This window comes from Giraffa tippelskirchi, chromosome 14 (assembly GCF_054371585.1).
Source record: "Giraffa tippelskirchi isolate mGirTip1 chromosome 14, T2T-mGirTip1v1.2.pri, whole genome shotgun sequence".
NCBI classification, from domain to species: domain Eukaryota; kingdom Metazoa; phylum Chordata; class Mammalia; order Artiodactyla; family Giraffidae; genus Giraffa; species Giraffa tippelskirchi.
Genome location: NC_137288.1, coordinates 35,878,949 through 35,905,665, shown reverse-complemented (window position 1 = coordinate 35,905,665; position 26,717 = coordinate 35,878,949). Strand labels below are relative to the sequence as shown.

Genomic DNA, 26,717 nt, shown 5'->3' with positions numbered 1-26,717 from the left:
CCAGGAACTCATGCCTTTTGCCTGTCCAGGCCCATGACACTGCCCCAACCCTCCAGTCGTCTCTCAACATCCTGCACTCTCTAAAATCTCATTCCTATTTTGTGCTGTCAAACTAATTTGCCCTCTGTCCAGGTTAGCAGGACTTTTTGAAAAATTGTGAATCATTTTTAGTTGGTCTTTTCTCCAGTCTCCTCTTCACCACACTACACGTTCATCAGGACCCACTACGGGCAGCCTGGACCCCTAACAGGTCAGATCTATCTAGATAAAGTGCAAACATGCTTCCTGGAAAGGATACGATTTCACTTTCACTAACAAGTCCACCTGTAGACATTGATCAAGCTTGCAATCTATTTGAATTCCTATGAAATGAGCAGGGGATGCAAAGCCAAAGAAATGCAGCTCCTGGCTCTAGGAAGCTCACGTTCTTAGAGGGGAGACATCTACTAAACGAGCATGATCAGTACACTGCATGCTAGTCCAGGGCTGGCTTGCCTTCTGAGGCCTCTCCATGTTCTCTTCTATAGCACAGTGGCCAAGACCAGCAGCATGTAGTCCTCTGGATGCTGTGTCAGCTGGCTTTATGCTAGATTCAGACAAAGGAAGGTGCTGACTAGTGATTGGAGGGCATGAAAAAGGGATGAAAAATTAATGAATGAAAACAGAGCCATGGAGAAATTAATGACTTGCTAGGAGAACACAGTAGGTTACAAAGAGCAAGTGAAAACTTGAACCAATCAATAAAGAGAACTCTTTTCACGTCTCCTATGTTTAACACAGTAGTCTAATACCACCAATTGCCACTTTGCAGAGATGTGAGGACCTGGAACAGGGACAGACTGACAGGTAAGTTCTAAAGAGATGTCCAGACATAGAGAAGATCTAAGAACATGGGGAAAGGAGGAGAGAAGTTGCCAGTGTGAGATTTTCTGTGCGGTATATTAAAGTAGTCAAAGAATGAGGTAGAGGAAGGGAATCTGGGTAGAGGCAATGATGGAAAAGATGGGCTAAGTTAGAAGGAAGTAGAAAACACAAGGTTCTTAGGGCTTATCCAGGGTAGAGGCAAGGAAGACTTAAGGAAGGGAAAGCACAAAAGAGGAACAGTGCACAAATACTCTCAAGGTCCTCCTAAGAGTTGGGAGATGCTGTCAGCTTCACACCCCAAGTAGAGCCCCTGGGAGCTCTTCCTGTCATGCCCTTATGCTCACTGCCAACTCAGTTGTGGGACTCAGTTGGAGGGCAGACAATTTTCTCTGAGTTTATACGTATTAACAGCCCTCAATGCAAATAATGAGCCTACAAAATAAAGCAAAGGCATTATGTGGGGTAACATAGAAACTAAAAAGACAACTAAGACTTTGTCTTTTTAGAGTTTAGGCATTAGTTGAAGAGGAACTATGAAATAAACGTGGGTAGAATAATAAGTGCTTGTCTGTTTTTCAAATACTGACATTGTTGTAGTACCCTTGGCTCTTCTCATAGCCTTGCTTTTATTTCCCAGAGCATTTACTCTCCTCTCCACCTTTCTCCTTGATCAGATATTAGAAATAAATATAACTATAGAAAAAAGATAGTATCTAAACAAATGAGATCAAGTTGAACTTAAAAGCTTTTGCAAAGAAAACCTTTGACAAAGTGAAGACAAACTGATGAATGTGAAAAAAAAAAAATACCTGCAATCGATATGAATGATAAAGGACTAATATCCAAAATACATAAATACCACATATAACTCAATAATAGCAAAAAAAAAAGTCAGTTAAAAATGGACAAAGATCCAAATAGATATTTCTCTGTAGAAAATATATAGATGGTAAACAAGCACATGAAAAGATGCCCAACAGCACTAATCATTAGGGAAACGCAAAGCAAAACAACAGTGAGGTGTCAGCTCACACCTGTCAAAATAGCGATCGTCAAAAAGATGACACATGGCAAATGTTGGTGTGCATGTGGAGAAAAGGGAATCTTGGTACACTGTTAATGGGAATGTACGTTATATGCTGGAAGAAGCACAAGCTGGAATCAAGATTGCCGGGAGAAATACCAATAACCTCAGATATGCAGATGACACCACCCTTATGGCAGAAAGTGAAGAAGAACTAAAGAGCCTCTTGATGAAGGTGAGAGAGGAGAGTGAAAAACTTGGCTTAAAGCTCAACGTCCAGAAAACTAAGATCATGGCATCTGGTCCCATCACTTCATGGGAAGTAGATGGGGAAACAGCGGAAACAGTGTCAGACTTTATTTTTTTGGGCTCCAAAATCACTGCTGATGGTGATTGCAGCCATGGAATTAAAAGACGCTTACTCCTTGGAAGGAGGGTTATGACCAACCTAGATAGTATATTTAAAAGCAGAGACATTACTCTGCCCACAAATGTCCATCTAGTCAAGGCTATGGTTTTTCCAGTGGTCATGTATGGATGTGAGAGTTGGATGGTGAAGAATGCTGAGCAGCAAAGAATTGGTGCTTTTGAACTGTGGTGTTGGAGAAGACTCTTGAGAGTCCCTTGGACTGCAAGAAGATCCAACCAGTCCATCCTAAAGGAGATCAGTCCTGGTTGTTCATTGGAAGGACTGATGTTGAAGTTGAAACTCCAATACTTTGGCCACCTCATGCGAAGAGTTGACTCATTGGAAAAGACCCTAATGCTGGGAAGGATTGGGGGCAGGAGGAGAAGGGGGAGACAGAGGATGAGATGGTTGGATGGCATCACTGACTCGACAGACATGGGTTTGGGTAGACTCCGGGAGTTGGTGATGGACAAAGAGGCCTGGCGTGCTGCGATTCATGGGGTCGCAAACAGTCGGACACAACTGAGCAACTGAACTGAAGTGAAGTTGGTGCAGCCACTGTGGAAAATAGAATGAGGTTTCTCAGAAAACTAAAAATAGAGCTACCATATGATCCAGCAGTTCCACTCCTGGGTATATATCTGAAGAAAATGAAAACACTAGCTCAAAAAGAAATATGCACCCCAGTGTTCTCAGAAGCACCATTTACAATAGCCAAAGCATGGAAGCAACCTAAGTGTCCATCAATAGATGATTGGCTTAAGAAGATGTGGTACATATATACAGTGGAATATTATTCAGACATAAAAAATAATGGAATTCTGCCACTTGCAATAAATGTGGATGGATCTAGTGAGTATTATGTTTAGCGAAGTAAGTCAGATGGAGCAAGACAGAGAATCGATATTACCACTTATATGTGGAATCTAAAAAATAAATGTATTTAGCAAAACAGAAACTGACTCACAAATACAGAGAACAAACTTGTGGTTACCAGTGAAGAGAGGATATGGGGAGGGGCAAAATAGGGATACAAGATTAAGAGATACAAACCATTATGTATAAAATAGGTAAGCCACAAGGATATATTGTATGGCACAAGGGAATATAGCCACTATTTTGATTAAAATAGTGACTCACTAGGTTATACACCTGAACTAATATTGTAAATCAACTATACTTAAATTAAAAAAAAAGAAAATAGAGAGTGTCTGGATCAAGATAGTTCTAACTGATTAACATATAATTAAACATGAAAGAAAGGAAAATTGTACATCCTTACGTGCAATATCAAATACAACCATGCAAGTGAATAGACCCACATTTATGTGAGAATCATGTTATCAAACTGAGAAGAACACAACAGACATGCTATAAAATTCTACATTTATACAATTCTACAAATATACAAGTAAAATGTATCAAAATATGCAGCTCTGGCTGTGCAAAATACTTTCTTTGAGGATGGAGATTTGAGTTGCACGAAACAAGCTTAAGTGTCATGATGAACCTGCTGGCTGGGCATGCAGGCACAGCAGGCCAAACACTAAGAGCCCGTTTCCTCCTTCTTCCCTAGGTCCCAGAGAGACTACAAGGAAGGCACAGGGGTGACTTGATACAGAGGGCTGTGCACCAGCACTGCTTTTGCTGGCTGTTACATGAGCAGCTGTAACAAGCAGTGGGCTTCCCAGGTGGCACAGCAGTAAAGAATCTGCCGGGAAATACAAGAGATGCAAGAGACATGGGTTCGATTGCTGGGTTGGGAAGATTCTCCTTGAGGAGGAAATGGCAACCCACTCCAGTATTCTTGCCTGGAGAATCCCATGGACAGAGGAGCCTGGCTGGCTACAGTCGTGAGATCACAAAGAGTGGGGAATGACTGAGTACGGACCAAGCAGTTAAGAAAAACAATTCCAGAAAAATCTTGAATCATCCAGGGCTTTTCAGTACCTTCTATGTGCCAGATAATATGCCGGGCGCTGGAGATATGGAGGCAAAGCAAGTTAGGTACGGTCCTGGCTTTAAAGGCCAATGAAGGAACTGAAGCTTAGAGAAATTATAGTTTGGAACTTGCCAGAAATCACACAGCTTGTCAAAGTGGAGGCAAGATTCACACCAGTGTCTGACCTTTAAAACTCATTCCCTCAACCACTATCCTAGACTGTGATTTCATTCTCTTTTTCACTCTGAAATTATCTCTCTTGTAAATTTAAGGGCAACAATTTACACGGGGCAGATCATCCAGCGTCTAACGACTATTTCTTTAAATATGAACTGGAGAGACCCTGGAGTTGGACACAGTCACAATTTCGTTGTAACTCCTGAACAGTGTGGGGCTGGGTCTGCCAAGCTCTGGCTTGACTGGATGAGTCAGCTCAAGGCTGTCCCACGAAAGCCAGCAGTTCTGCAGTGACTTTCCCCATATGGATGGCCCCCCTTAGTCAGCTCTGAGAATGCGGAGGGAGGTCTGGCTTGGTGTTGCAGCAGCAGACTGGGTGGACAAAGGCCTGGGATGGACACAGATGCCCCAGCAATTGCACTGAGGCTATTTCCTGTCATTTCAACCCAGTGTCATGTATTATTCAAATCAGAGTGTATTTTGGAGATTCAATTTGCAGGGCATATGACACACATAGTAAATTGGTGTGTATTATCTCAGTTCATTTGCTGGAGGACAGGTGTTCACATCACAAGAACCAACAGCCCCATCGACAGTAATTGGTGCCTTGGCTGCCAGTCTGAGCCTAGAGGGCAGGGATTAAAAGTGCATGAGAATGAACTAATAATAATTTCCACATGTGGTCCAATGTGTTTTACTGGAGGCTCCCAAAGAAGATTTTAGGCATTCATTCATCCTCACTGCCACACTGCCTGGACTTGCTATTACCCTCCTGCCAAAGCCAGAAAAACAAAAGCAAAGAAGGAAGGGCAGACTCAAGTTCACAGAGGAAAACAATGGCAGGATGGGGATTACACCCTCTGGAGGCATAAGTCCTTGTTCTCTCTCCTTGGAATTTCACCGCTTCCATTTTCCTCTCATTTGTTATTCAGTGTCTTAGCCAGTGTATTAGTAGGAACCCAGACGGGTGAATTCAACTGTGTTCAGGTTAATTAATTTCAAAACGTTTACAAGCCTGCATAGTGCATTAAATCACACTCAACACAAATGAAAACAAACAACAACAACTATATATACATATAGTTCTCTTAATAGCTACCATATGTTTCAAATGTGTGTAGCATACAAACAATAATTACAACAAGTCACTGAATATACTTTCAGTAACAGGCAGGTTGTGTGGCTAAGTATTGCTGCATGAACGGAGTCAGTCTGGGTAGAAGGTAAAGATTTGTGTGAAGCCAAGAAATTCCAGAGCCTAGGTGTTATCTTAACTACACATGTCATGTCATTTCAAAACACTTTGCATGCTAAATTCACTTAAAAATATGAAATTAGAAAACCTTGTCCTTGTGGGTTTTACTAATAATGAGCAGGGAGAAAAATGGAACTTTTGCCCTGGAGCTCTGGTGAAAAGACATAATTAAAAATACTGTACTGGAAAAAAATGATTTTTACTTCCCAGGTGGCATTTGGTTTCTGCATACTCACAAATAGCCATCTATAACAAAACCAACACACTCAATTAAGCTCCTTCCACTTAAAACAAATGCAGTTTTCTTTATCACTAGTTGAGAGGTTCCAAAGGAAAAATTGAATAAATGGAAAAACAGATTGACTGCCATCTTCTCTTTCCAAGGGTAAGGTGTGCAAACATGAAATAATTTCAGTTTTCTAACCTCTGGGAAATTAAATTTGACCAATAACATGATGAAGATATACTAAATCACAACCCACAGTCATACAGGCCATACATGGTACAGTTTCAGTGCACCTCAACATACCCAAGACTCAAAATGGAAACCCTGGATTTGAGCAAGTAGTGCCTCCTATTTTGAGAAAATAAAATGCCTTTTATATTAAATCCAATTTATCTAGTTAACTGGTCCAGCATAAATAGAGTATAAAATTATCTAAAAACCCTTCCTAGGGAGCAAGCAGTTGTTAGCTTTTGTTTGACACAGATAGCAATTTATAATTAATCATCTCTCCCATCATAACATTTTCAATATAGTTGTCATCTTAGTCCAAAACGAAAGTAGAAAGGAAGGAAAAGGAGTCCTCAGATTAGCGCCGCAGTGCTCAAAGACAGTGCAAAAAGAGAAGGTCATGGGTCACAATTGGTCATCTGAAAAATCTAGAAAGGTATGATTCTTAAGCACCATGATTTTCCAATTTGCTACAAGTTCTTGGATTTCATACCATGGAGAGGCGTGACCACCCTATTTAATGAGTTTCCCCCAAAGTCAGGTTCCATAGTGGAGTAGAATGAAGCTCTATTTGCAGAGTAATTCACATCTGTAGGCCTAGGGCCAAAAAAGGAGTCAAGCCAGAACTCAGTGTCTCTTTAGCCTCATGCTCTGTTCTAGTAACTAAGCCACTGCCTTATTCTGGAGACATATAGGTTCCATGTCGGCCCCCACCTACTGTATTTTTGATGTCTCAGACCATCCCTTGAAATTCAGCATGCCTACCTTTCTCATTGTCTTGTCCCAGTCCCCTGCCAGGACCTGCCTGGTTTCTGGATCACAGCCTCTCTTTTGTCACCATAATCTCTGGCTCTATCCAGCCTACCGACACCTGCATTTGTCATCAGAGAAGCCAATTCCCCAGCACAAGAAAGAAGAGCAATCAGGAATATCAAAGCAAGTAGCTGAAAGAATCTGTTTATAGTTACCATATTATCATTGGTGTTAATTTCTAACCTTTCTTCCATTTTGTCTTTGTCTTCATCCCACTTTTTGGCAACTGGAACAAAGGTGATTGTTGAATCTGTTTGTTGAATCCATTTCCTGGCTGCATGTGTCTTTTTGTTGGTCCCCTTCTCTTCTACTCATGAACACATTTATCTTCTACTCATTAAGTCAGCTGGCATGAGTTTGCAAGCATATGTTCACTGGAAGAAATTTAAATGATTGTGACCTTAAACTCAAGAGAAAAAAAAAAAAACCCTACTCATTTAAAAAATTTTAACATAGTTAGTGTGCTAAATGCCTAATAGGTTATCTGAACACAAGATATGTCTTTAAGCACTTTAAAGCTAAGACACTTCAAATGGATTTTGATGGTTTCTATTTCCATTAAGAACAGAAGATTGCCTGGTTACATGCTTGTCATATCTAGAACAGTGTCGGTACATAAAATGCTCTCAATAAATACTTGCTGAATGAATAAATTTGGTAAATAAAATGTATTTGGATGGCAGATTTCTTCTCCTCTCATTATTTTTTTCCTCTTGCATTCACCACTGTATGAGCCAGAGTTTTCCATACAAAGATGCTGATTATCAAATGAATAAATCATTAAATTATGTAATCTGAAATATATCCAAACAATCATATGTAAGCATAAAAACTGTAGTGGGAAACACAACCCGGTATGAACATTAGTTACATCTGTGTTCCATGATTATATATCTTTTTCAATTTTTCTAAAATTAATATGAATAACTAATTTATATTACAAAAGTCACGTACTCTTAATAAAAATAATTTATCAAGTAGCAAATTTAAATATAAATTTTATTTTCATCCCAAGGCCTACTCTCCAAAGATGAATGTCATTCATACTTTGCTATGAGTTCACATGCACAAAAAATATATAAACATAAAATGGCTCTGTCATACTGTATACACTACAGTGTAACTTGCTTTTTAATTCAATGATATGGTATGTGTATATGTATATTTTTTAAACTTCCTGGCTGTAATAAATGTATCAATTCAATTCAAACTTGTTCAACTATTTTCTTACGTGACATGCCTAAGAACACACCCGCAATTCAAGATCATGACTTTACCCCCCAGCTTTACTGAGATGAGGGCTTCCCTGGAAGCTCAGCAGGTAAAGAATCTGCCTGCAATGCGGGAGACCTGGGTTCGATCCCAAGGTTGGGAAATCCCCTGGAGGAGGGCATGGCTACCCACTCCAGTATTCTGGCCTGGAGAATTTCATGGACTATTCCCCAGGGTTGCAAAGATTCAGACACACGACTGAGCAACTTTCACTTTCTTTCACTTTACTGAGATATAACTAATATATAACATTGTGTATGTTTAAAGAGTATACTTATATACTGCAAAACAATTACCACTGTAGCAATAGCTAATACTTCCATCATGCAACCATGTTGTTATATTTTGTCTGTGTGGAAACAGTCCAGTTTTTCTTTGTTGATAATGTTACTACTGGTTACTTTTCTCCTAAGAATAGGCAATAATGTATGATCAAAACCATGCAAGAACCAGACCTTCACTTCCACATATAACTTACAATCCAGAAGTTTCTAGATGGTGTTAACCTGACATGGTTATGTTTGTTTTGCTTTTATTCAAATGTTTCTAGAATATTTGAGTATTCATTTTTGGAAGGGTGATGTTGCAAATCAGTTTCCCTTAGTTACATGTGTTTACTTTTATGAGAACATAAACCCTATTCTTATTATTTTTATTTTACTCCCTCCCAAAAGGCTATTATAATCATAAAGTTATAAATGATACAGGCATGGGCAAGGAGAATGGAAGTGAGAGAGGAAAGAGGAAAATTAATATGAATTTGGAAAGAGGACTCAAAGAGACTAGGTAAACAATAGAAATCAGAGGATCTTGAATATGAAAATGTCACAGACAATGCCTGGTGGCTCAGATGAGAAAGGATCTGCCCACAATGCAGGATACCCAGGTTCCATTCCTGGGTCAGGAAGATCCCCTGGAGAAGGGAATGGGAACCGACTCCTGTATTCTTGTCTGGAGAATTCCATGGATAGAGGAGCCTGGTGGGCTCTAGTCCTTGGGGACCACAAAGTGTCGGACACAACTGAGCAACTAACCCCACTGACCTAGGTGAAATCTATCAGCACTGACATTGATGAAGAAATCAGGAGAGGGGTCTTCTTCAAGGACAGAAAGATAATGAATTTTCTTTAGAAACACTGAGTATGAAGCAACAAATTTCCAAACAGTTGTGTCCAGGAGCAGTTGGAAGCTATCAGATAGAGACTTGAGCACTCTGAAGGCAACAGGTAAGATGTTGAGACTACTCAGAACCCCCAGAGGGAAATGAGAGGGCTAAAATTTGCCTGGCAACTGATGAGAGGAGGAAGATGAGATGAGCACTCAGCAAGTCAGAAATTGTTAACAGAGGTTCAGACAAACATCTTGATAAAGAAGACAAAAGTAAGAGAAACCCAACTGCCAGAGATGCCAGTTCAGAGCTAGTTTCACTTTTCAGAATTCAGAGTAATGGTCTAGACAACAAAATAAGAACTTGTGTACTAGAGTTTAGGATATGAACCATCAGAATCCAAGTCAGTATTCTCCTCAAACACAGTGAAATTCATTACACCAAGTTGTTTTCTAAGCATAGTTTTAAGTACCTACTTGACAGTGATGAGCTCTAAAAGATAATCATTTATGATCCTCTTTCAAAGTTAAAGATCATTAGCCTCAAAAGTCATTTTATGCTTGTCTTATGATTTGTACTTAGCTTTTGCCTCAGAAGACCAGAAAGTGAGAGCAACAGTATTTGAAATCTTCACTCATACTCATTTATTTTCCTTCCGTATTATTTAATGGCAGTTTTACTTATGAATTCCTTCTATTTCTGAGATTACTTCTTGGTTTTCAGTGGTATTTGTAGCATCTCCTAATTTAGAACCATCTTTAAGCTTAATTAACACCCTGGGCACTTCTTCTATAATTAATACAGATGTTAAACAAGACAAGCCATAAAACCGATATCTTTAGCCATCACACCTTATCTTGACATTGCCATTTATTATTAACTGTGTTTTTTATCCATCATCCAGAGTTCAGTCCTTGAAATGGTACTTGAATCTTATCCAATCTCGGTAAATTTAACAAATATATTTAATAAGACAAGATCCTGAATATTACTCATATTATGGTTTAGCATGTTTATTATTTTCCCTTTTAATAGAATCAGAATAACTATTGCATTTTATAAATATGATTTGCCCTTTAAAACAGGGCCATTTGTAATTTTTAAATATAATTGTCAAGATTAATCATTAGATCTGGTTACAGATATTGTTTTGCTGGGTTTTTTTGCTTCATACTGGTAAGTTTCACCTACTGAACAAAAAGCTGCGTATTTATAGACTCTTATTAATTCACTTATTTATGAAGGTGCATTAAATATCTACCACATTGATATCATGTCTTCTTTTTGTTTATAAATACTTGATTAAAAAATATTACAAAAGTTCAAACCACATCAAATCCTCTATGAACATTTGCTTAAATATATGAGGAATTATAAAAGGCATACCATTTTCTTTAGAGAGATTTCTTCCTCATTTTTATTACCACTCTGAACATTTTAAATTGCATGGTGAATTAGTTTTATTTTTTAATAGCAGTAATTCTATTTATTATCAAATAGCAGTAAGCATAACTTTAAGTAATTTTTCCAACTTCAAGTTTTAAAAATGAAGCATATTCTATCTCAAAACATATGAAATACTCAGATTATTCTCTGCCAAGAGCTAATGCGTATTGCATGAAAACTGGAAGCAGGTTTATCAATATTACTGAGATATGTCAAAACTGAAATGTGAGGGTGTGAGGATGGAAATGCTCCATGTAAAAGTAAAAAACAAATACTATGGAAGATTAATAGGTATTTCATGGAATAATAATTACAGTAATAGTAACCACTTTCTGAGCTTTTAATATGTTCCATGCATTCTGCTCAACACTTCACATAAATTATCTCATTTAATCTACTCATATTAATTTATAATTTAGGAAACTGGGTGTCTGAGACAATAAATAATCTATCTAAAATCACCCAGTTAATAGTTAGAAGCTGGGGTTCATGCTAGGTATATTTCACTACAAATTGTAGGTTTATAACTACTCTGCAATAACACTTTCATTGTGATGAAAGTGATGCTCATAATCTATGGAAAATTAATAGGAAAAGGAGTCTATAATAAGATTTATATGCCTAAAATTATGTAACTAAGATGGTCCAATTTACAGTTGAGTAGAAAATGCAGCCTCTATTTTTCATGGCCTTTGTCTGAAATTCTCCATATATGTCCCCAATACTCTAAGGAGTCTTACATGTATTCGAAAGACCAATTCAATTTACTTTTATTTCATCTCTGGAAATGGAACTCAAATGTAACCCTTCAGTGAAGGAGGAGAGGGAGAGGGGCTCCTAAATCCCCACCAGGATCTAGTTACACCAGAATGTGCTCCCAGGACCCCGCTTTCTCTCCCACAAAAGAAAGAGTCTTGTACCATAACCAAAAGACAGACAACATGTAGAAGCCTAGCTATTGCTCCTTCTACCCTGTTGGAGTTGGAGAAAGAAATGGCAACCCACTCCAGCATTTTTGCTTGGGAGGTCCCATGGACAGAGGAGCCTGACGGGTTATAGTCCATAGAATCGCAGAGTTGGACCCAGACTTAGTGACTCAGCAACAACAGCAACAACCTGTTGGAATATTATGACTCTTATTTTGCCTCAGATACAAGGACTGAGGGCTTCCCAGGTGGCTAAGTGGTAAAGAATCCACCTGCCAATGCAAGAGATGCAAGAGTCATACGTTCGATCCCTGGGTTGGGAATATCCCCTGGAGAAGGAAATGGAAACCCACTCCAGTATTCTTGCCTAGAGAATCCCATGGACAGAGAAGCCTGGCAGGCTACAGTCCATGGGGTTGCAAAGAGTTGGACACGACTGAGTGACTAAGCACACAAGCACGAGGGCTGAGACAAAGCCTCCATACTCTTACAGCCTCCACTATTACTGATGCAGAATTCTGTCCAGACCAAGTGTTTCTTTGAGGTGGGATCAAGGATGATTCTCATCTCTGTATGATGCTCATTCAAGCATGCAGTCCTCTGTGTGGCATCAGCTATGACACGCAGTACTGCAGTTTCACAGAGTTACCCACATAGATCCTCCCCAGGGCAGAAGCCCACTACTCAGTAAGGATCCCCTTGGAGAACAAATCACAGAATCAGATCTACCCTTTGACTGATATCCTTATCAGTGCTACGAACAAAGTAGCCACTGGGAGAGGATTGATTGTTAATGAGGAAGTGAAAGAATTCTTGCAGAAAGTTACAGTATCACATTGAAATTTATGATGTCATAGCAGTCCTTGGGGTCGCAAAGAGTTAGACATGACTGAGTGACTGAACAACAAAAAGAGAAACAATACCAGCTATGGGTCCATTGAAATCAAAGGTTTGGGAAATCAGGGTTCAAATTCAAATTTAAAAATTTGATAAGATAAAAAATTTGATAAGAATAAGAGACACAGATGCATAGAACAATTTTATGGACTCTGAGGGAGAAGGTGAGGGTGGGACGTTCTGGGAGAATAGCATTGAAACATGTATATTATCATATGTGAAAGAGAACACCATTCCATGTTCGATGCATGAGACAAGGGCTCAGGGCCGGGGCAATGGGATGACCCAGAGGGATGGGATGGGGAGGGAGGTGGGTGGGGGGTCCAGGAAGGGGAACACATGTAAACCCATGGCTGATTCATGTCAATGTATGGCAAAAACTATTACAATATTGTAAAGTAATTAGCCCCCAACTAAGATAAATAAATTTATAAAGAAAAAAAAATTATATATGTATTTCAAATGGCCTCCCCAAAAAGAAACTAAAGCTCCGGAAGGATAAGAATATCTAAAATGAAATTCTGACACGAAGGACTAGTTGCAATGGAAAAAATCAAAAAAACAATATGGTGAAGGAAACTAGAAAAAATGCATTAGAAACATTAAGATGAATTCATATGTTAAAAAGAGAGGACCATAACATGGAAAATGTCATAAAAATGCTAAAGTAAAATCAAATATTTTTAAGAGCCTGTAAGAAGTGTTTCAAAAATGACAAAGCCCAAGATGGCATGAGATTTGGGGGGAGAGGGGCAAGAAAAATAATCATGGCTTAAAAAAACCCCTTGAGCTGTAACTTACATATGGTAAGATTAAGTACGTGTTGCTAGTCAAGAAAAAAAAGGCAGTAGTAAATTTTGGTACTTCAAGCTACTCTCTGAAAGTGACACATGGCACTTGTGATCATATTTCGTTGGCCAAAGCAAGTCCCATGGTCAAGTTTAACGTCAGTTGGGTGGAGAGAAATATTCCTACCATGAAGAGGGACAGAGAACGTTTTAACAAAAAATGTACTTCTTCTGCAGCCTCTGAACACACTGTTCGTGCACCTCTTTGTGGCCATGGACGAGTATTCAAGGCTGCTGCAGAGAGTTTATTCAGACCGTGTTCAAGACGGTGCCAGACATGCACTTTGTGTTCATCACTGTGGCGTCCTGCAGGAGCCTCAGCTCAGCTCTCAGGACCGTATTCAGACAAGTGGGGTATGTCCCAACCCTGACGTATGACGAGGACTTTGCCATGCACGTGTGTCACAGTCACAGCCACTACCCTCAGCTGCACATCCACAGAGCCAGAGATCAAGTCCTGAGCCTTTGGAGTGGGACCACTGACTCCAGGACCCTAGACTACCAGAGAACTAACCCTAGGGAGTATCAAATAGTGAGAACTCACACAAACGAAACCACTTGCATAAAAGACCCAGTATCACCCAACCACCAGTAGCACCCTGTACAGGATGCCACATCTAAACAACAAACAAAACAAAAAAATACAAACCCGATCATCAGCAGACAGGAGTACCACCTCACTCAGCCTTGCCCATCAGAGGAAAAACAAACAAACAAACAAAAAATCAGCACAAATCTCACCCTATAAGAAGCTTACACAAACCACCTTACCAACCTTAGGAGATCAGAAACCAAAAGGAAGAAAGAATTTAAACTTCTTCAAGGAAAGAATTCAACTTTCCTTGAAGCCTGGGAAAAGGAAACCTCCAACACAATAAGTTAAGAAAACATAATGAAAAGGCACAGAAATACTACACAAATGAAGGAACAAACTAGAAATACAGAAGTCCAAATAAATGAAGGGGAAATAGGCAAACTACCTGAAAAAGAATTCAGAATAATGATAGTAAAGATGATCAAAAACCTTGAAAACAAAATGGAGAAAATACAAAGATCAATTAACAAAGACCTATAAGAATTAAAGAATAAATAAACAGAGACAACCAACATAATTACTGAAATTAAAAATACCCTAGAAGGAATCAATAGCAGAATACCTGAAGTAGAAGAACGAAACATTGAGCTGGAAGATAATATGGTGGAAATAACTTCTGAAGAGCAGAATAAAGTAAAAAGAATGAAAAGAACTGAGGATAGTCTCAGAGATCTCTGGGACAATATCAAACATGCCAACATTCAAATTATATGGGTCCCAGAAGAAGAAGAGAAAAAGAAAGGGCATGAGAAAATTTTTGAAGAGATTATAGTTGAAAATTTCTGCAACATAGAAAAGGAAATAGTCAATCAAGTCCAAGAGGCACAAAGAGTCCCATACAGGATAAACCCAAGGAGAAACGTGCCAAGACACATACTAATCAAACAAAAAATGACTAAACACAAACGAAGATTATTAGAAGTAGCAAGGGAGAAGCAACAAGTAACATACAGGGGAAACCCCATGTGCTTAACAGCCGATCATTCAACAGAAACTCTGTGGGCCAGAAAGTAATGGAAGAATATATTTTAAATACTGAAAGGGAAAAATCGACAACCAAGATTACTGTATCCAGCAACGATCTCATTCAAAATTGATGAAGAAATAAAAAGCTTTTCAGACAAGCAAAAAGTAAGAGAATTCAGTACCACCAAACCAGCTTTACAAACAATGTTAAAGGGACTTATATAGTCAAGAAATACATGAGAAGAAAAAAGATCTACAAAATCAACCCCAAACAATTAAGAAAATAGCAATAAGAACATATATATCAATATTACTTTAAATGTAAATGGATTAAATGCTCCAACCAAAAGACACAGACTGGCTGAATGGATACAAAAACAAGACCCATATATATTCTGTCTACAAGAAACCCACTTCAGACCTAAAGACACATATAGACTGAAAGTGAGAGGATGGAAAAATATATTCCATGCAAATGGGAAGCAAAAGAAAGCTGGATTAGCAATTCTCATATCAAGAATATTACAAGAGATAAGGAAGGACACTACATAATGATCAAGGGATCAACCCAAGAGGAAGACATATCAATTGTAAATATCTATGCATCCAACCTAGGAGCACTTCAGTACATAAGACAAACACTAACAGACATAAAAGGAGAAACTGACAACAACACCACAATAGTAGGTGACTTTAACATCCCACTCACACCAATAGACAGATTATAAAAACTGAAAATTAATAAGGAAACACAAGCCTTAAATGATACATTAGATGAGATGGATCACATCAATATCTTCAGGACATTCCATCCAAATGCAGAAGAATACACCTTCTTCTCAAGTGTACATGGAACATTCTCCAGGAAAGATGAAATATTGGGTCACTAAGCAAACCTCAGTAAATTTCAGAAAATGGAAATTGTATCAAGCATCTTCCTGACCACAATGCTATAAGACTAGATTTCAACAACAAGGAAAAAAATGTAAGAAACACAAACACATGGAGATTAAACAACACGTTTTTAAATAACCAACAGGTTACTGGAGAAATCAAAAGGGAAATCAAAAAATTTCTAGAAGCAAATGACAATGAAAACACAACTCAAAACCCATTGGATGCAGCAAAAGCAGTTATTAGAGGGAATGTTATAGCAATACAATCCTACCTCAAGAAACAAGAAAAACACTGAATAGACAACCTAACTTCACACCTAAAACAACTGGAAAAAGAAGAACAAAAAACCCCAAAATTAGTAGAAGGAAAGAAGTCATAAAGATCCAAGCAGAAATATATGAAAAAGAAATGAAAGAAACAATAGTAACGATTAATAAAACTAAAAGCTGGTTCTTTGAGAAGATAAATAACATTGACAAACCTTTAGCCAGATTGATGAAGAAAAATGTATATGTGGTACATATACACAATGGAATACTACTCAGCCATAAAAAGGAACACATCTGAGTCAGTGCTAATGAGGTGGATAAACCTGAAATCTATTACATAGAGTGAAGTAAGTCCGAAAGAGAGAGATAAATATCATATTCTAACGCATATATACAGACTCTAGAAAAATGGTACAGAAGAATTTATTTACAGGGCAACATTGGAGAAACAGACATAGAGAACAGACTTATGGACATGGGGAGAGGGGAGGAGAGGGTGAGATGTATGGAGAGAGTAACATGGAAACTTACATTACCGTATGTAAAATAGATAACCAAAAGGAATGTGCTGTATAGCTCAGGAAACTCAAACAGGGGCTCTCTCATCCTAGAGGTGTAGGGTGGGGAGGGAGATGGAGGCAAGTTCAAAGGGGAGGGGATATATGTATACCTATGGCTGATTCAAGTTGAGGTTTGACAGAAAACAGCCAAATTCTGTAAAGCAATTATCCTTCAATACAAAATAAATCAATTAAAAAAAATACAACCAACCATAATAAAGTGTAACTTTCTAGCAATTAGAGCTGAATAGCTGTGCAGTGACTAATAAAAATATCTCAATAGGCACTGAAAAATAGTCACGATCATGATAAATACACAGCTACCATTTATAAAGTACCTGATGAGATCCTAGATCCCTGCCACCATTTAATCTTCATGAAACCTAAGCAATGGTCAAAACTGTAGCTCAAAGAGGCACTTTACTCAAGATTATACAGCAATTAGTGACAAAGGTGTAACTCCTATCTAGATCTGTCTGAATTCAAAGTCCAGGGTTTCCAATGAAAAACACAATAAAAGCTATAAAATGATTTCACACAGCAAGTGAGAGGAGTTAGATTAATACCCTCCTACAATGACTTCACCAAGATTTTTTGACTTGTGGACATTTAAAATTAGAGGCTTTAAGGAACTCTTTACTAGGGCCAGTTTCAGTGCATGCAAATTGGAAAAAATAATATCAATTGCTAAATATTTTAAAACATTTGCTTCTGGTTGGTAAATATTCATTGCTTAAAGCCCACCAAGGGCCCTTTTTAGACATGGTTGAGGACCCACTGGTCTGCATCTTGATTTAGCAATGAACGTGTTAATTCTACCCTATTAGGGTTAATGTCATTAGGGTTAATGCCAGGACCATGTCCTTGGCCATTGGTCAGTGCCTCTACTTCATCAGCTTGTTAAATATTTTAAATATCACTCTAATCAATAACTGTTGAGTCACAAAAGGGCTAAGTAGAGATTAAAACTTAGTCTGAAGGGAATAGTCAACCGGAACAGAAACTGTTCATCAGAAAATTAAGATAAGTTAACTACAATCAGCAAAAACAAGACCGGGAGCTGACTGTGGCTCAGATCATAAACTCCTTATTGCCAAATTCAGACTTAAATTGAAGAAAGTAAGTAAACAAAACCACTAGACCATTCAGGTATGACCTAAATCAAACCCCTCATGATAATACAATGGAAGTGAGAAATTGATTTAAGGGACTAGATCTGATAGACAGAGTGCCTGATGAACTATGGACAGAGGTTCGTGACATTGTACAGGAGACAGGGATCAAGACCATGCCCAAGAAAAAGAAATGCAAAAAAGCAAAATGGCTGTCTGAGGAGGCCTTACAAATAGCTTGGAAAAGAAGAGAAGCCAAAATCAAAGGAGAAAAGGAAAGATATTCCCATCTGAATGCAGAGTTCCAAAGAATAGCAAGGAGAGATAAGAAAGCCTTCCTCAGTGATCAGTGGAAAGAAAGAGAAGAAAACAAATAGAATGGGAAAGACTAGAGATCTCTTCAAGAAAATTAGAGATACCAAGGGAATATTTCATGCAAAGATGGGCACAAAAAAGGAAAGAGATTGTATGGACTTAATAGAAGCAGAAGCTATTAAGAAGAGGTGGCAAGAATACACAGAAGAACTGTACAAAAAAGATCTTCATGACCCAGATAATCACGATGGTGTGATCACTCACCTAGAGCCAGACATCCTGGAATGTGAAGTCAAATGGGTCTTAGGAAGCATCACTACAAACAAAGCTAGTGGAGGTAATGGAATTCCAGTTGAGCTATTTCAAATCCTAAAAGATATTGCTGTGAAAGTGCTGCACTCAATATGCCAGCAAATTTGGAAAATTCAGCAGTGGCCACAGGACTGGAAAAGGTCAGTTTTCATTTCAATCCCAAAGAAAGGCAATGCCAAAGAATGCTCAAACTACTGCACAATTGCACTTGTCTCACACGCTAGTAAAGTAATGCTCAAAATTCTCCAAGCCAGGCTTCAGCAATACGTGAACCGTGAACTTCCAGATGTTCAAGCTGGAAGGCAGAGGATCCAGAGATCAAACTGTCAACATCCCTTGGATCACCGAAAAAGAAAGTTCCAGAACAACATCTATTTCTGCTTTATTGACTATGCCAAAGCCTTTGACTGTGTGGATCACAACAAACTGTGGAAAATTCTGAAAGAGATGGGAATACCAGACTATCTGACCTGCCTCTTGAGAAATCTGTATGCAGGTCAGGAAGCAACAGTTAGAACTGGACATGGAACAACAGACTGGTTCCAAAGAGAAAAAGGAGTATGTCAAGGCTGTATATTGTCACCACAAGCTGGAATCAAGATTGCCAGAGAAATATCAATAACCTCAGATATGCAGATGACACCACCCTTATGGCAGAAAGTGAAGAAGAACTAAAGAGCATCTTGATGAAAGTGAAAGAGGAGAGTGAAAAAGTTGGCTTAAAGCTCAACATTCAGAAAACTAAGCTCATGGCATCCAGTCCCATCACTTCATGGCAAATAGATGGGGAAACAGAGGCTGACTTTGTCTTCTTGGGCTCCAAAATCAATGCAGATGGTAATTGCAGCCATGAAATTAAAAGACGCTTACCTCTTGGAGGAAAGTTATGACCAACCTAGACAGCATATTAAAAAGTAGAGACATTACTTTGCCCACAAAGGTCCATCTCGTCAAGGCTATGGTTTTTCCAGTAGTCATGTATGGACGTGAGTGTTGGAATGTAAAGAAAGCTGAGCGCTGAAGAATTGATGCTTTTGAACTGTGGTGCTGGAGAAGACTCTTGAGAGTCCCTTGGACTGCAAGGAGATCCAACCAGCCCATCCTAAAGGAAATCAGTCCTGAGTGTTCATTGGAAGGACTGATGTTGAAGATGAAACTCCAATACTTTGGCCACCTAATGCAAAGAGCTGACTCATTTGAAAAGACCCTGATGCTGGGAAAGATTGAAGGTAGAAGGGGACGACAGAGGATGAAATGGTTGGATTCTATCACCAACTCAATGGAGATGAGTTTGAGTAAACTCTGGGAGTTGGTGATGGACAGGGAGACCTGGCGTGCTATGGACCATGGGGTCGCAAAGAGTAAAACATGACTGAACGACCGAACTGAACTATTAGTTGAGAAATATGAAAGGGTCATATGTTTAAAAAGGCTGAACCACAAAAATGCATAATTCAGGTCATTCAATTGCAATGAATAAGATTAATAACTAAATGGTTTACTTATTAATGATAACTAAATTATAATTATTAAATATAGCTTATTATAGATTAATAAATGCATGGTTTCCTTTGTTGAAGATTGAATGGGAACTGTACAACTAGTCCATGTTGTCTTTCTTACAGTCTATTTTGTGTGATTCCTTATATCAAATATAGCAACATTTAAATATCCTTCTATCAGTAATTGATGCTCTATAGGAATCTGCTTCATGAAGTCAGCCTATGTCAGTGCATCTCAATCTTGGCTACATGTTGGACTCAACCTGAGGAACTTATCCATGCCACGCCCCTGAACGATTAAATCAAGGCTCCTAGTGGCAGGACACTGGTAGGTTTGAAAACTCACGGTAATCTAACACACAGCCAAGGTTAGGAATCACCACACCATATCCAAATGCTACTCATTTCTTCCTTTTTTGAGATTATGCTCCTTAGGTTGGATCAACTGCATTTCCCCATTTCTTAGGTTTCTGCTGTACATCTGCAAATTACCCCTGAAAAGGAAGGACAAATAAACCAGAACTAGAGTGAACAAGATCCTGTTTTGTAGGGACTGACAGCTTCCCAGGATGTGGGATTTCTGGTGTTAAAATCCTACCCAGAACAATTTCCTCTGCCCTTTCTCTGGATGGGCAGTTTACTTGTGCCCACTCCCTGGGGTCTGGGATCAAGAAATTAAGTGACAAAATATAAAGGGAATTGTACAATGCTATGTCCCTTTATGAGTTCACAGTCCATAAACAGTACAGCAAGGGTGATGACACCTATGACAATTTTAGAACAGAATTTACCCATCATCAGGGATTTTATTTTGTTGAAGCCTAAAATATTTGCACATATAAAGCAGTCAGACTTTTCTTTTTCTTCTCAAGCCCTCAGGCACTTGATTCACTGGCCCCTGCTAGGCTAGAATTTAGCAAGCTTTGCTGAAACAGGCCAATTTCATCAGCATTGAAAAAAACTATTATTTTAAATGGTTATACTGTTTGGGGTGGGTCTGGGAGAAAGATGAAAAATTGTTCTGTAACTTCATGACTGTTTCTGTTTTTTTTTTAAACCGGTTTCACCTAGGTTCTAATGTTTAGTCTCACACAACTCAGCAACACTTGCATATAAAATCCTTTAGCTTTCCCAGTTTGCATGGAGTGCTGAGAGAGGTGTTTGCTGGCAGCCAGGGGAAGTTTTGGATCATAGTATAGGACAGTTTCTATGTAACACCTGGTTACAGCTCTACTAACATCTGCACTTTACCCTATTAAGGTTATCTTTTCTCTGAACAATGGAAAATGGGCCACAGACAGCTGTTGGGTTGCCTTAAGCATGACAGTGACTCTGTGCTTTGAGACAATCACAAAGAACAGAATTTAGCTTGCCTCCTCTCTAAATGTTTCCTATTGTATGTAGTATAAGGATCCATCTGCATACCTATGGTGTTTCCTCAATCTTACTCTTTACTGTGGCACAGTGATGCCCTGGGGCATCCAGAGAGAAGCGTGGGGATGTCATTTGAACTTGAGTCCTACTTTTTTCAATTGCCACTATCTTGTTCTTTCCTCTACTCTTTGGGAATCCATTGCTTTCCTTCATCTTGACTTCTTTTTCTTTGTTTCTTCCATTCCTTGTATCTTCTTTATTTGCACACCAGAAAATTGGCTTTAAAATGAATCCTGTTTCCTCCTAGTCAGTGAATCTTATGTTAGACATAAATCTTGGGAGCATTTTCACACTCTTCAACATGTTTCCCAGGAGCTGCTACCAGTGTATGTTTTTCTGGTTCAGGCTTTCAAGTTCCATGAAGATCGGCTTCTGGAATCGTGAGGCATTTTATGTTTTTTTGTATTCTTAAGTCATCAGGAATCACATTCTTCGCAGACAATGATGTGCTTATCTGAGTCAAGGAAAAAGTTCTATATTTTGGGAAAAGATTCCAAAATTAAGTAATCACCCTCAAATAAAACATGTGATGGACGTAGTAAGTATAATTTGTAGATTAGGCTTTGTTTTATTCCATATATATTCACACTGCTCTGTGTCAAGTATTAGGTTCGGTGTTGGCAACATAAAGCTCAACAGGCTATGGTTCAAGTTCTCTGTGAAACCTCAAGTTTATCTGGGAGATAGACTTAAGAACAATTCATATGTGATTTTCTTTTAAGGTTTCTATTTATTCATTTATGAAATTCATTTTAAAAGCTTCGCTTATATTTTCTAAAATATCTTTTCTAACATTAAAAGTATGAGACTTCAAAAATACTCTATCAAAATTGACACTATATCTTTCATATATGGACACTAGAGAATTTTGAGGACTGTTTGGTGTTTAAATATAAGATACTTGAAATTAACATTCATAAAATGAAATAAATGGACATTTGAGTCACTGAGAACTTTGTAATCTTCTGATGATTTGAGAGAATAGCATTGAAACATTTATATTATCATATGTGAAACAAATCGCCAGTCCAGTTTTGATGCATGAGACAGGGTGCTCAGGGCTGGTGCACTGGGATGACCCAGAAGGATGGGATGGGGAGGGAGGTGGGAGCGGGGTTCAGGATGGGGAACACATGTACACCCATGGCTGACTCATGTCAATGTATGGCAAAAACCACTACAATATTGTAAAGTAATTAGCCTCCAATTAAAACAAATAAATTAAAAAAATAAATACTCTATCAAAATTGACACTATATCTTTCATATATGGACACTGCTGCTGCTGCTAAGTCGCTTCAGTTGTGTCCAACTCTGTGCAACCCCATAGACGGCAGCCCACCAGGCTCCGCTGTCCCTGGGATTCTCCAGGCAAGAATACTGGAGTGGGTTGCCATTTCCTTCTCCAGTGCATGAAAGGGAAAAGTGAAAGTGAAGTCGCTCAGTCGTATCCGACTCTTAGCGACCCCATGGACTGTAGCCTACCAGGCTCCTCCGTCCATGGGATTTTCCAGGCTAGAGTACTGGAGTGGGGTGCCATTGCCTTCTCCGATACTAGAGAATTAATTTTGAGGATTGTTTGGTGTTTAAATATATTTGAAATTAATATTCATAAAATGAAATAAATGGACATTTGAGATTATTGAGAACTTTGTAATCTGATAATGTTACTATGTGGTAGGAAATATATCACCATTTTAATGAAAAATTTCAGTTTATTTTTATTGATAGTTTTAAACTGCTTATAAAAATCTGATTATGTCTAAAAGTATAAGTCATGGAAAATAAGTAGCAGAATACCAGAGTGAATATGAAACTTTAAATGTTATTCACAAAATATTGTGTATGCATGTGCTTGTGTGTTTATTTCTATGAGAGATGAAGAAAAAACTTCTCAAATATATGACCTAAAGTTAAACTTAACAATGAAGTAAAAATAAGGACTATAAGTCTTGAGTCTAAATCACATTATCGTTCTCTTATATTAATAGATTAAGAGTTAGCAGATATCTTGGAAAGAGTATAGCTTTTGATGTCTCATTATAAACATGTTAAAATGTTCTCATAAATAGCCTTTGATATCGTATTCTAAAACTGACATAGGGACAGTGCTGAGTCTCCCTCAACTTTTCTATTAGATGATGTCTTTTAAAAAAGTTTATTCAAGTGTAGTTGATTTACAACATTATGTTAATTTCTGCTGTACAGTAGTGACTTAGTTATACACATACATTTTTTCACATTCTTTTCCACTATGGTTTATCACATGATATTAAATATAGCTGCCTGTGCTATACAGGAGGACCTTGTTGTTTATCCATCCTATATATGAAATTTTGAGGTGAAGTGAAAGACGTTCAGTCGTGTCCGACACTTTGCGACCCCATGGATTGTACAGTCCATGGAATTGTTCACACCAGAATACTAGAGTGGGTAGCCTTTCCTTTCTGCAGGGGATCTTCCCAACCCAGGGTTTGAACCCAGGTCTCCCGCACTGCAGACCGATTCTTTACCAGCTGAGCCACAAGGGAAGCCCAAGAATATTGGAGTGGGCAGCCTATCCCTTTCTCCAGTGGATCTTCCCAACCCAGGAATGGAACCAGGGTCTCCTGCATTGGAGGCAGATTCTTCACCAGCTGAGCTATCAGGGAAGCCAATATAATAATAATAATTTATATTTGCTAATTCCAAGACTCCCAATATTTCCATCCTCCACTCCTCTTCCCCTTGGCAACTACAAGTCTTTTCTCTGTATCTGAGTGAGATTTTGTTTTGTAGATGTGTTCATTTGTGTCATATTTTAGATTCCACATATATGTGATATCATATGGTATTTATAGATGACATATCTTGAAGTCCACTGACACTGGAGTCATCTGTGACTCTGCTGGCTTAACACATGAGATAGGATCTTCCCAGTCACTTCTCTTTTGAAATTGTCTCTTTGGGGCTCCTTTGATAATAGTTTCTTTCAATTGTATACTTTAAATTGGATCTCAAGTTATAGCATTTGACTTACATTCTTGTAGAATTTTTGCAGCACTCGTTTTATCAGCCATTTATAACACACTCTGGTATTCATCACTTGAAAGATACTATTGAAAGGGAGCTTAATTGCCTGAGATTGATTTCACCACACACATCATTACCCAGGCTATAGATATGTGTACACGGCTAAAGGAGAAATGGGGGTATGCTCTTCTCTCTCTGACACAGTATTTAAATAACACTATTAACCGATTAATCAGCACAGGAGCTACATGGAACGTATGGCTTTGGTTTTCTGAATTCTCATTGATACTGGAAATCAAGTGGTAGCTCTTTTGAATTGCTACTCACTGATTTAGAACAGATGCAAATCCATCTAGAATGAAATAAAATCTTCCTGAATAATCAATTCAGCACAATTATTTATAGAGAATCAGGCTGTGTCTCTAAAACCTAAGAAATCATATTGCAGCATGGGTAAGCTGGATATTTAAATTAGGATGGCCACACCATCTATATGATTATCAAACTGTACACAAATATATTCCAAAATATTCTGAATAGACCATAAGTAATTTTTCCTTTTCAAATGAATACACAGTTTCCAGTTACTTCTAGGGATGGAAAAGAAAGGGAAAACAAAAGAATTTCCTCTTACATATATCTTCATAAATGATTCTACTTTATACATAGATATAAGAGCCCAGCATTTGGGGAAATTTTAAGGGGAAATAGTAAAGTCTTCCTGGGAGGGAAAAAAATCTAGGACAGGGGAGAAAAATAGAGCACACAGGGCAAAGCAAAACCCAGAGGAGTTAAGTAATAAAAAATACAAAGCATAGCCAGAGCAGGAGTGTCTGAACACATAGCAAATACATAAGCATGAAAACACACATCCACTCCCATGTTCCAGAAAAGGGGCACAAACAGAAAAAAAAAATTGATTATTCAGGAAGATTTTGCTCCATTTATTTCATTCTAGATGGATTATGGCACTGGGGTTGGTGATAGCTGTTGGGGCTATAGCTTGTTCCCCTATCAGTAAGTATTAAGTCTTCTGTAGATATTGCAGGTGGACACCATCTTGGACTAGGTACAAGGAGCAAATGGGCCTGTTGTTAAGTCAGAGATGCAGTAAGCTCTCCAATGATGATGTTTTTGGAAGCTTGGGCAATATGCACAGCTGCAAGTACTGATATATCAGTTTTAGTGACAGGGCCTGAGCTTTGGGACCTGTGCAGAACCTCCATTCCTGCCATGTGGGCTGCTGCATTTGTCAAAGCACTAGAATGGCTGAGGATAAACACTGACTGATAACCACTGGACCAGTCATCTCGTCACCCTGGTGAGTGAGTGACTCCTCCACCACGAATGCTCTCTGGTCGACATCACCAGATGGTGCGATAACTTGCCCTTTGTATCAGAGGAATGGCAATATACTCCAGATCGTCAGAGACCCAACATTTCCACTGATCCTACAGGTCTCTGAATCTCCACTGGTGTTATTCTCATTTTATGGCCTACGTGTGTCTTACCAGGGAATACACAGTACTTGCCACTTTCTGATCATCAAGCCAAATTAGTGTATTGTTGCCAATATAATGGACCAATGTGACATTCCTCAGGATATCAAATTGATCAGGGTTTATGAGAACTGCATTGTGGCCAGAAACAAGGGCATTAATGAGGCTTAGACTAGGGAGTTTTTTGGTCTTCTTACCTAATACAATTTTTCTGGATCTTGTGTGTTAATAACTGGGGAAAAATACCAATTCAATAGTCACATATGTAATTCCTGAGACTGTTCTAGTGAGAGTTCCTATCCAGCACAACAGCTGCAATTAGGACTATCATTTGCTTGAGTTTATGTCAAACCCAATCACGAACCACAACCCATAGGAGTTCCATGGAGGCTTTACAATTAAATGAGGCTTCCCAGATGGCTCAGTGGTAAAGAATCAACCTGCTAATACAAGGAACACAGGTTCAATCCCTGGGTCAGGAAGATCCCCTGGAAAAGGAAATGTCAACCCACTCCAGTATTTTTGTGTGGGAAATCCCATGGACAGAGAAGCCTGGTGAGCAACAGTTCATGGGGTTTCACAACAAGTCAGATACAACTTAGCGATGAACACAAAAGCAATGCAACTAAATGGAAAGAAGACAAAAATGGTAACCACCACTCTATCCTTTAAGTATTTCATGTTGGCTCTAATCCCTTCGATTCCTCCTAGGGTGTAATTTACCATCTTGGCTGGGCTGGGAGTTGGGGGAAGCAGTGGGATAGTTTCTGGGCCTTCCACTTGGACTTTCCTACAATAACAGCTATTACT

At 38.6% G+C, this 26,717-nt stretch overlaps 1 protein-coding gene across 7 annotated transcripts in view; it reads right to left on the bottom strand.

Annotated features, from left to right (window-relative positions):
* NOL4 (nucleolar protein 4) overlaps positions 1-26,717 on the bottom strand; it is a 675,738-nt gene that overhangs the window by 456,316 nt on the left and 192,705 nt on the right. For 6 of the 7 annotated variants that reach the window (XM_081562531.1, XM_081562522.1, XM_081562523.1 and 3 more), the window contains one exon: positions 7,122-7,312. The exons of the other annotated variant lie outside the window; for it this stretch is intronic. The gene's annotated coding sequence lies outside the window, so the exon portion shown is untranslated. The remainder of the gene's footprint in view (positions 1-7,121; positions 7,313-26,717) is intronic. 7 annotated transcript variants of the gene reach the window in all.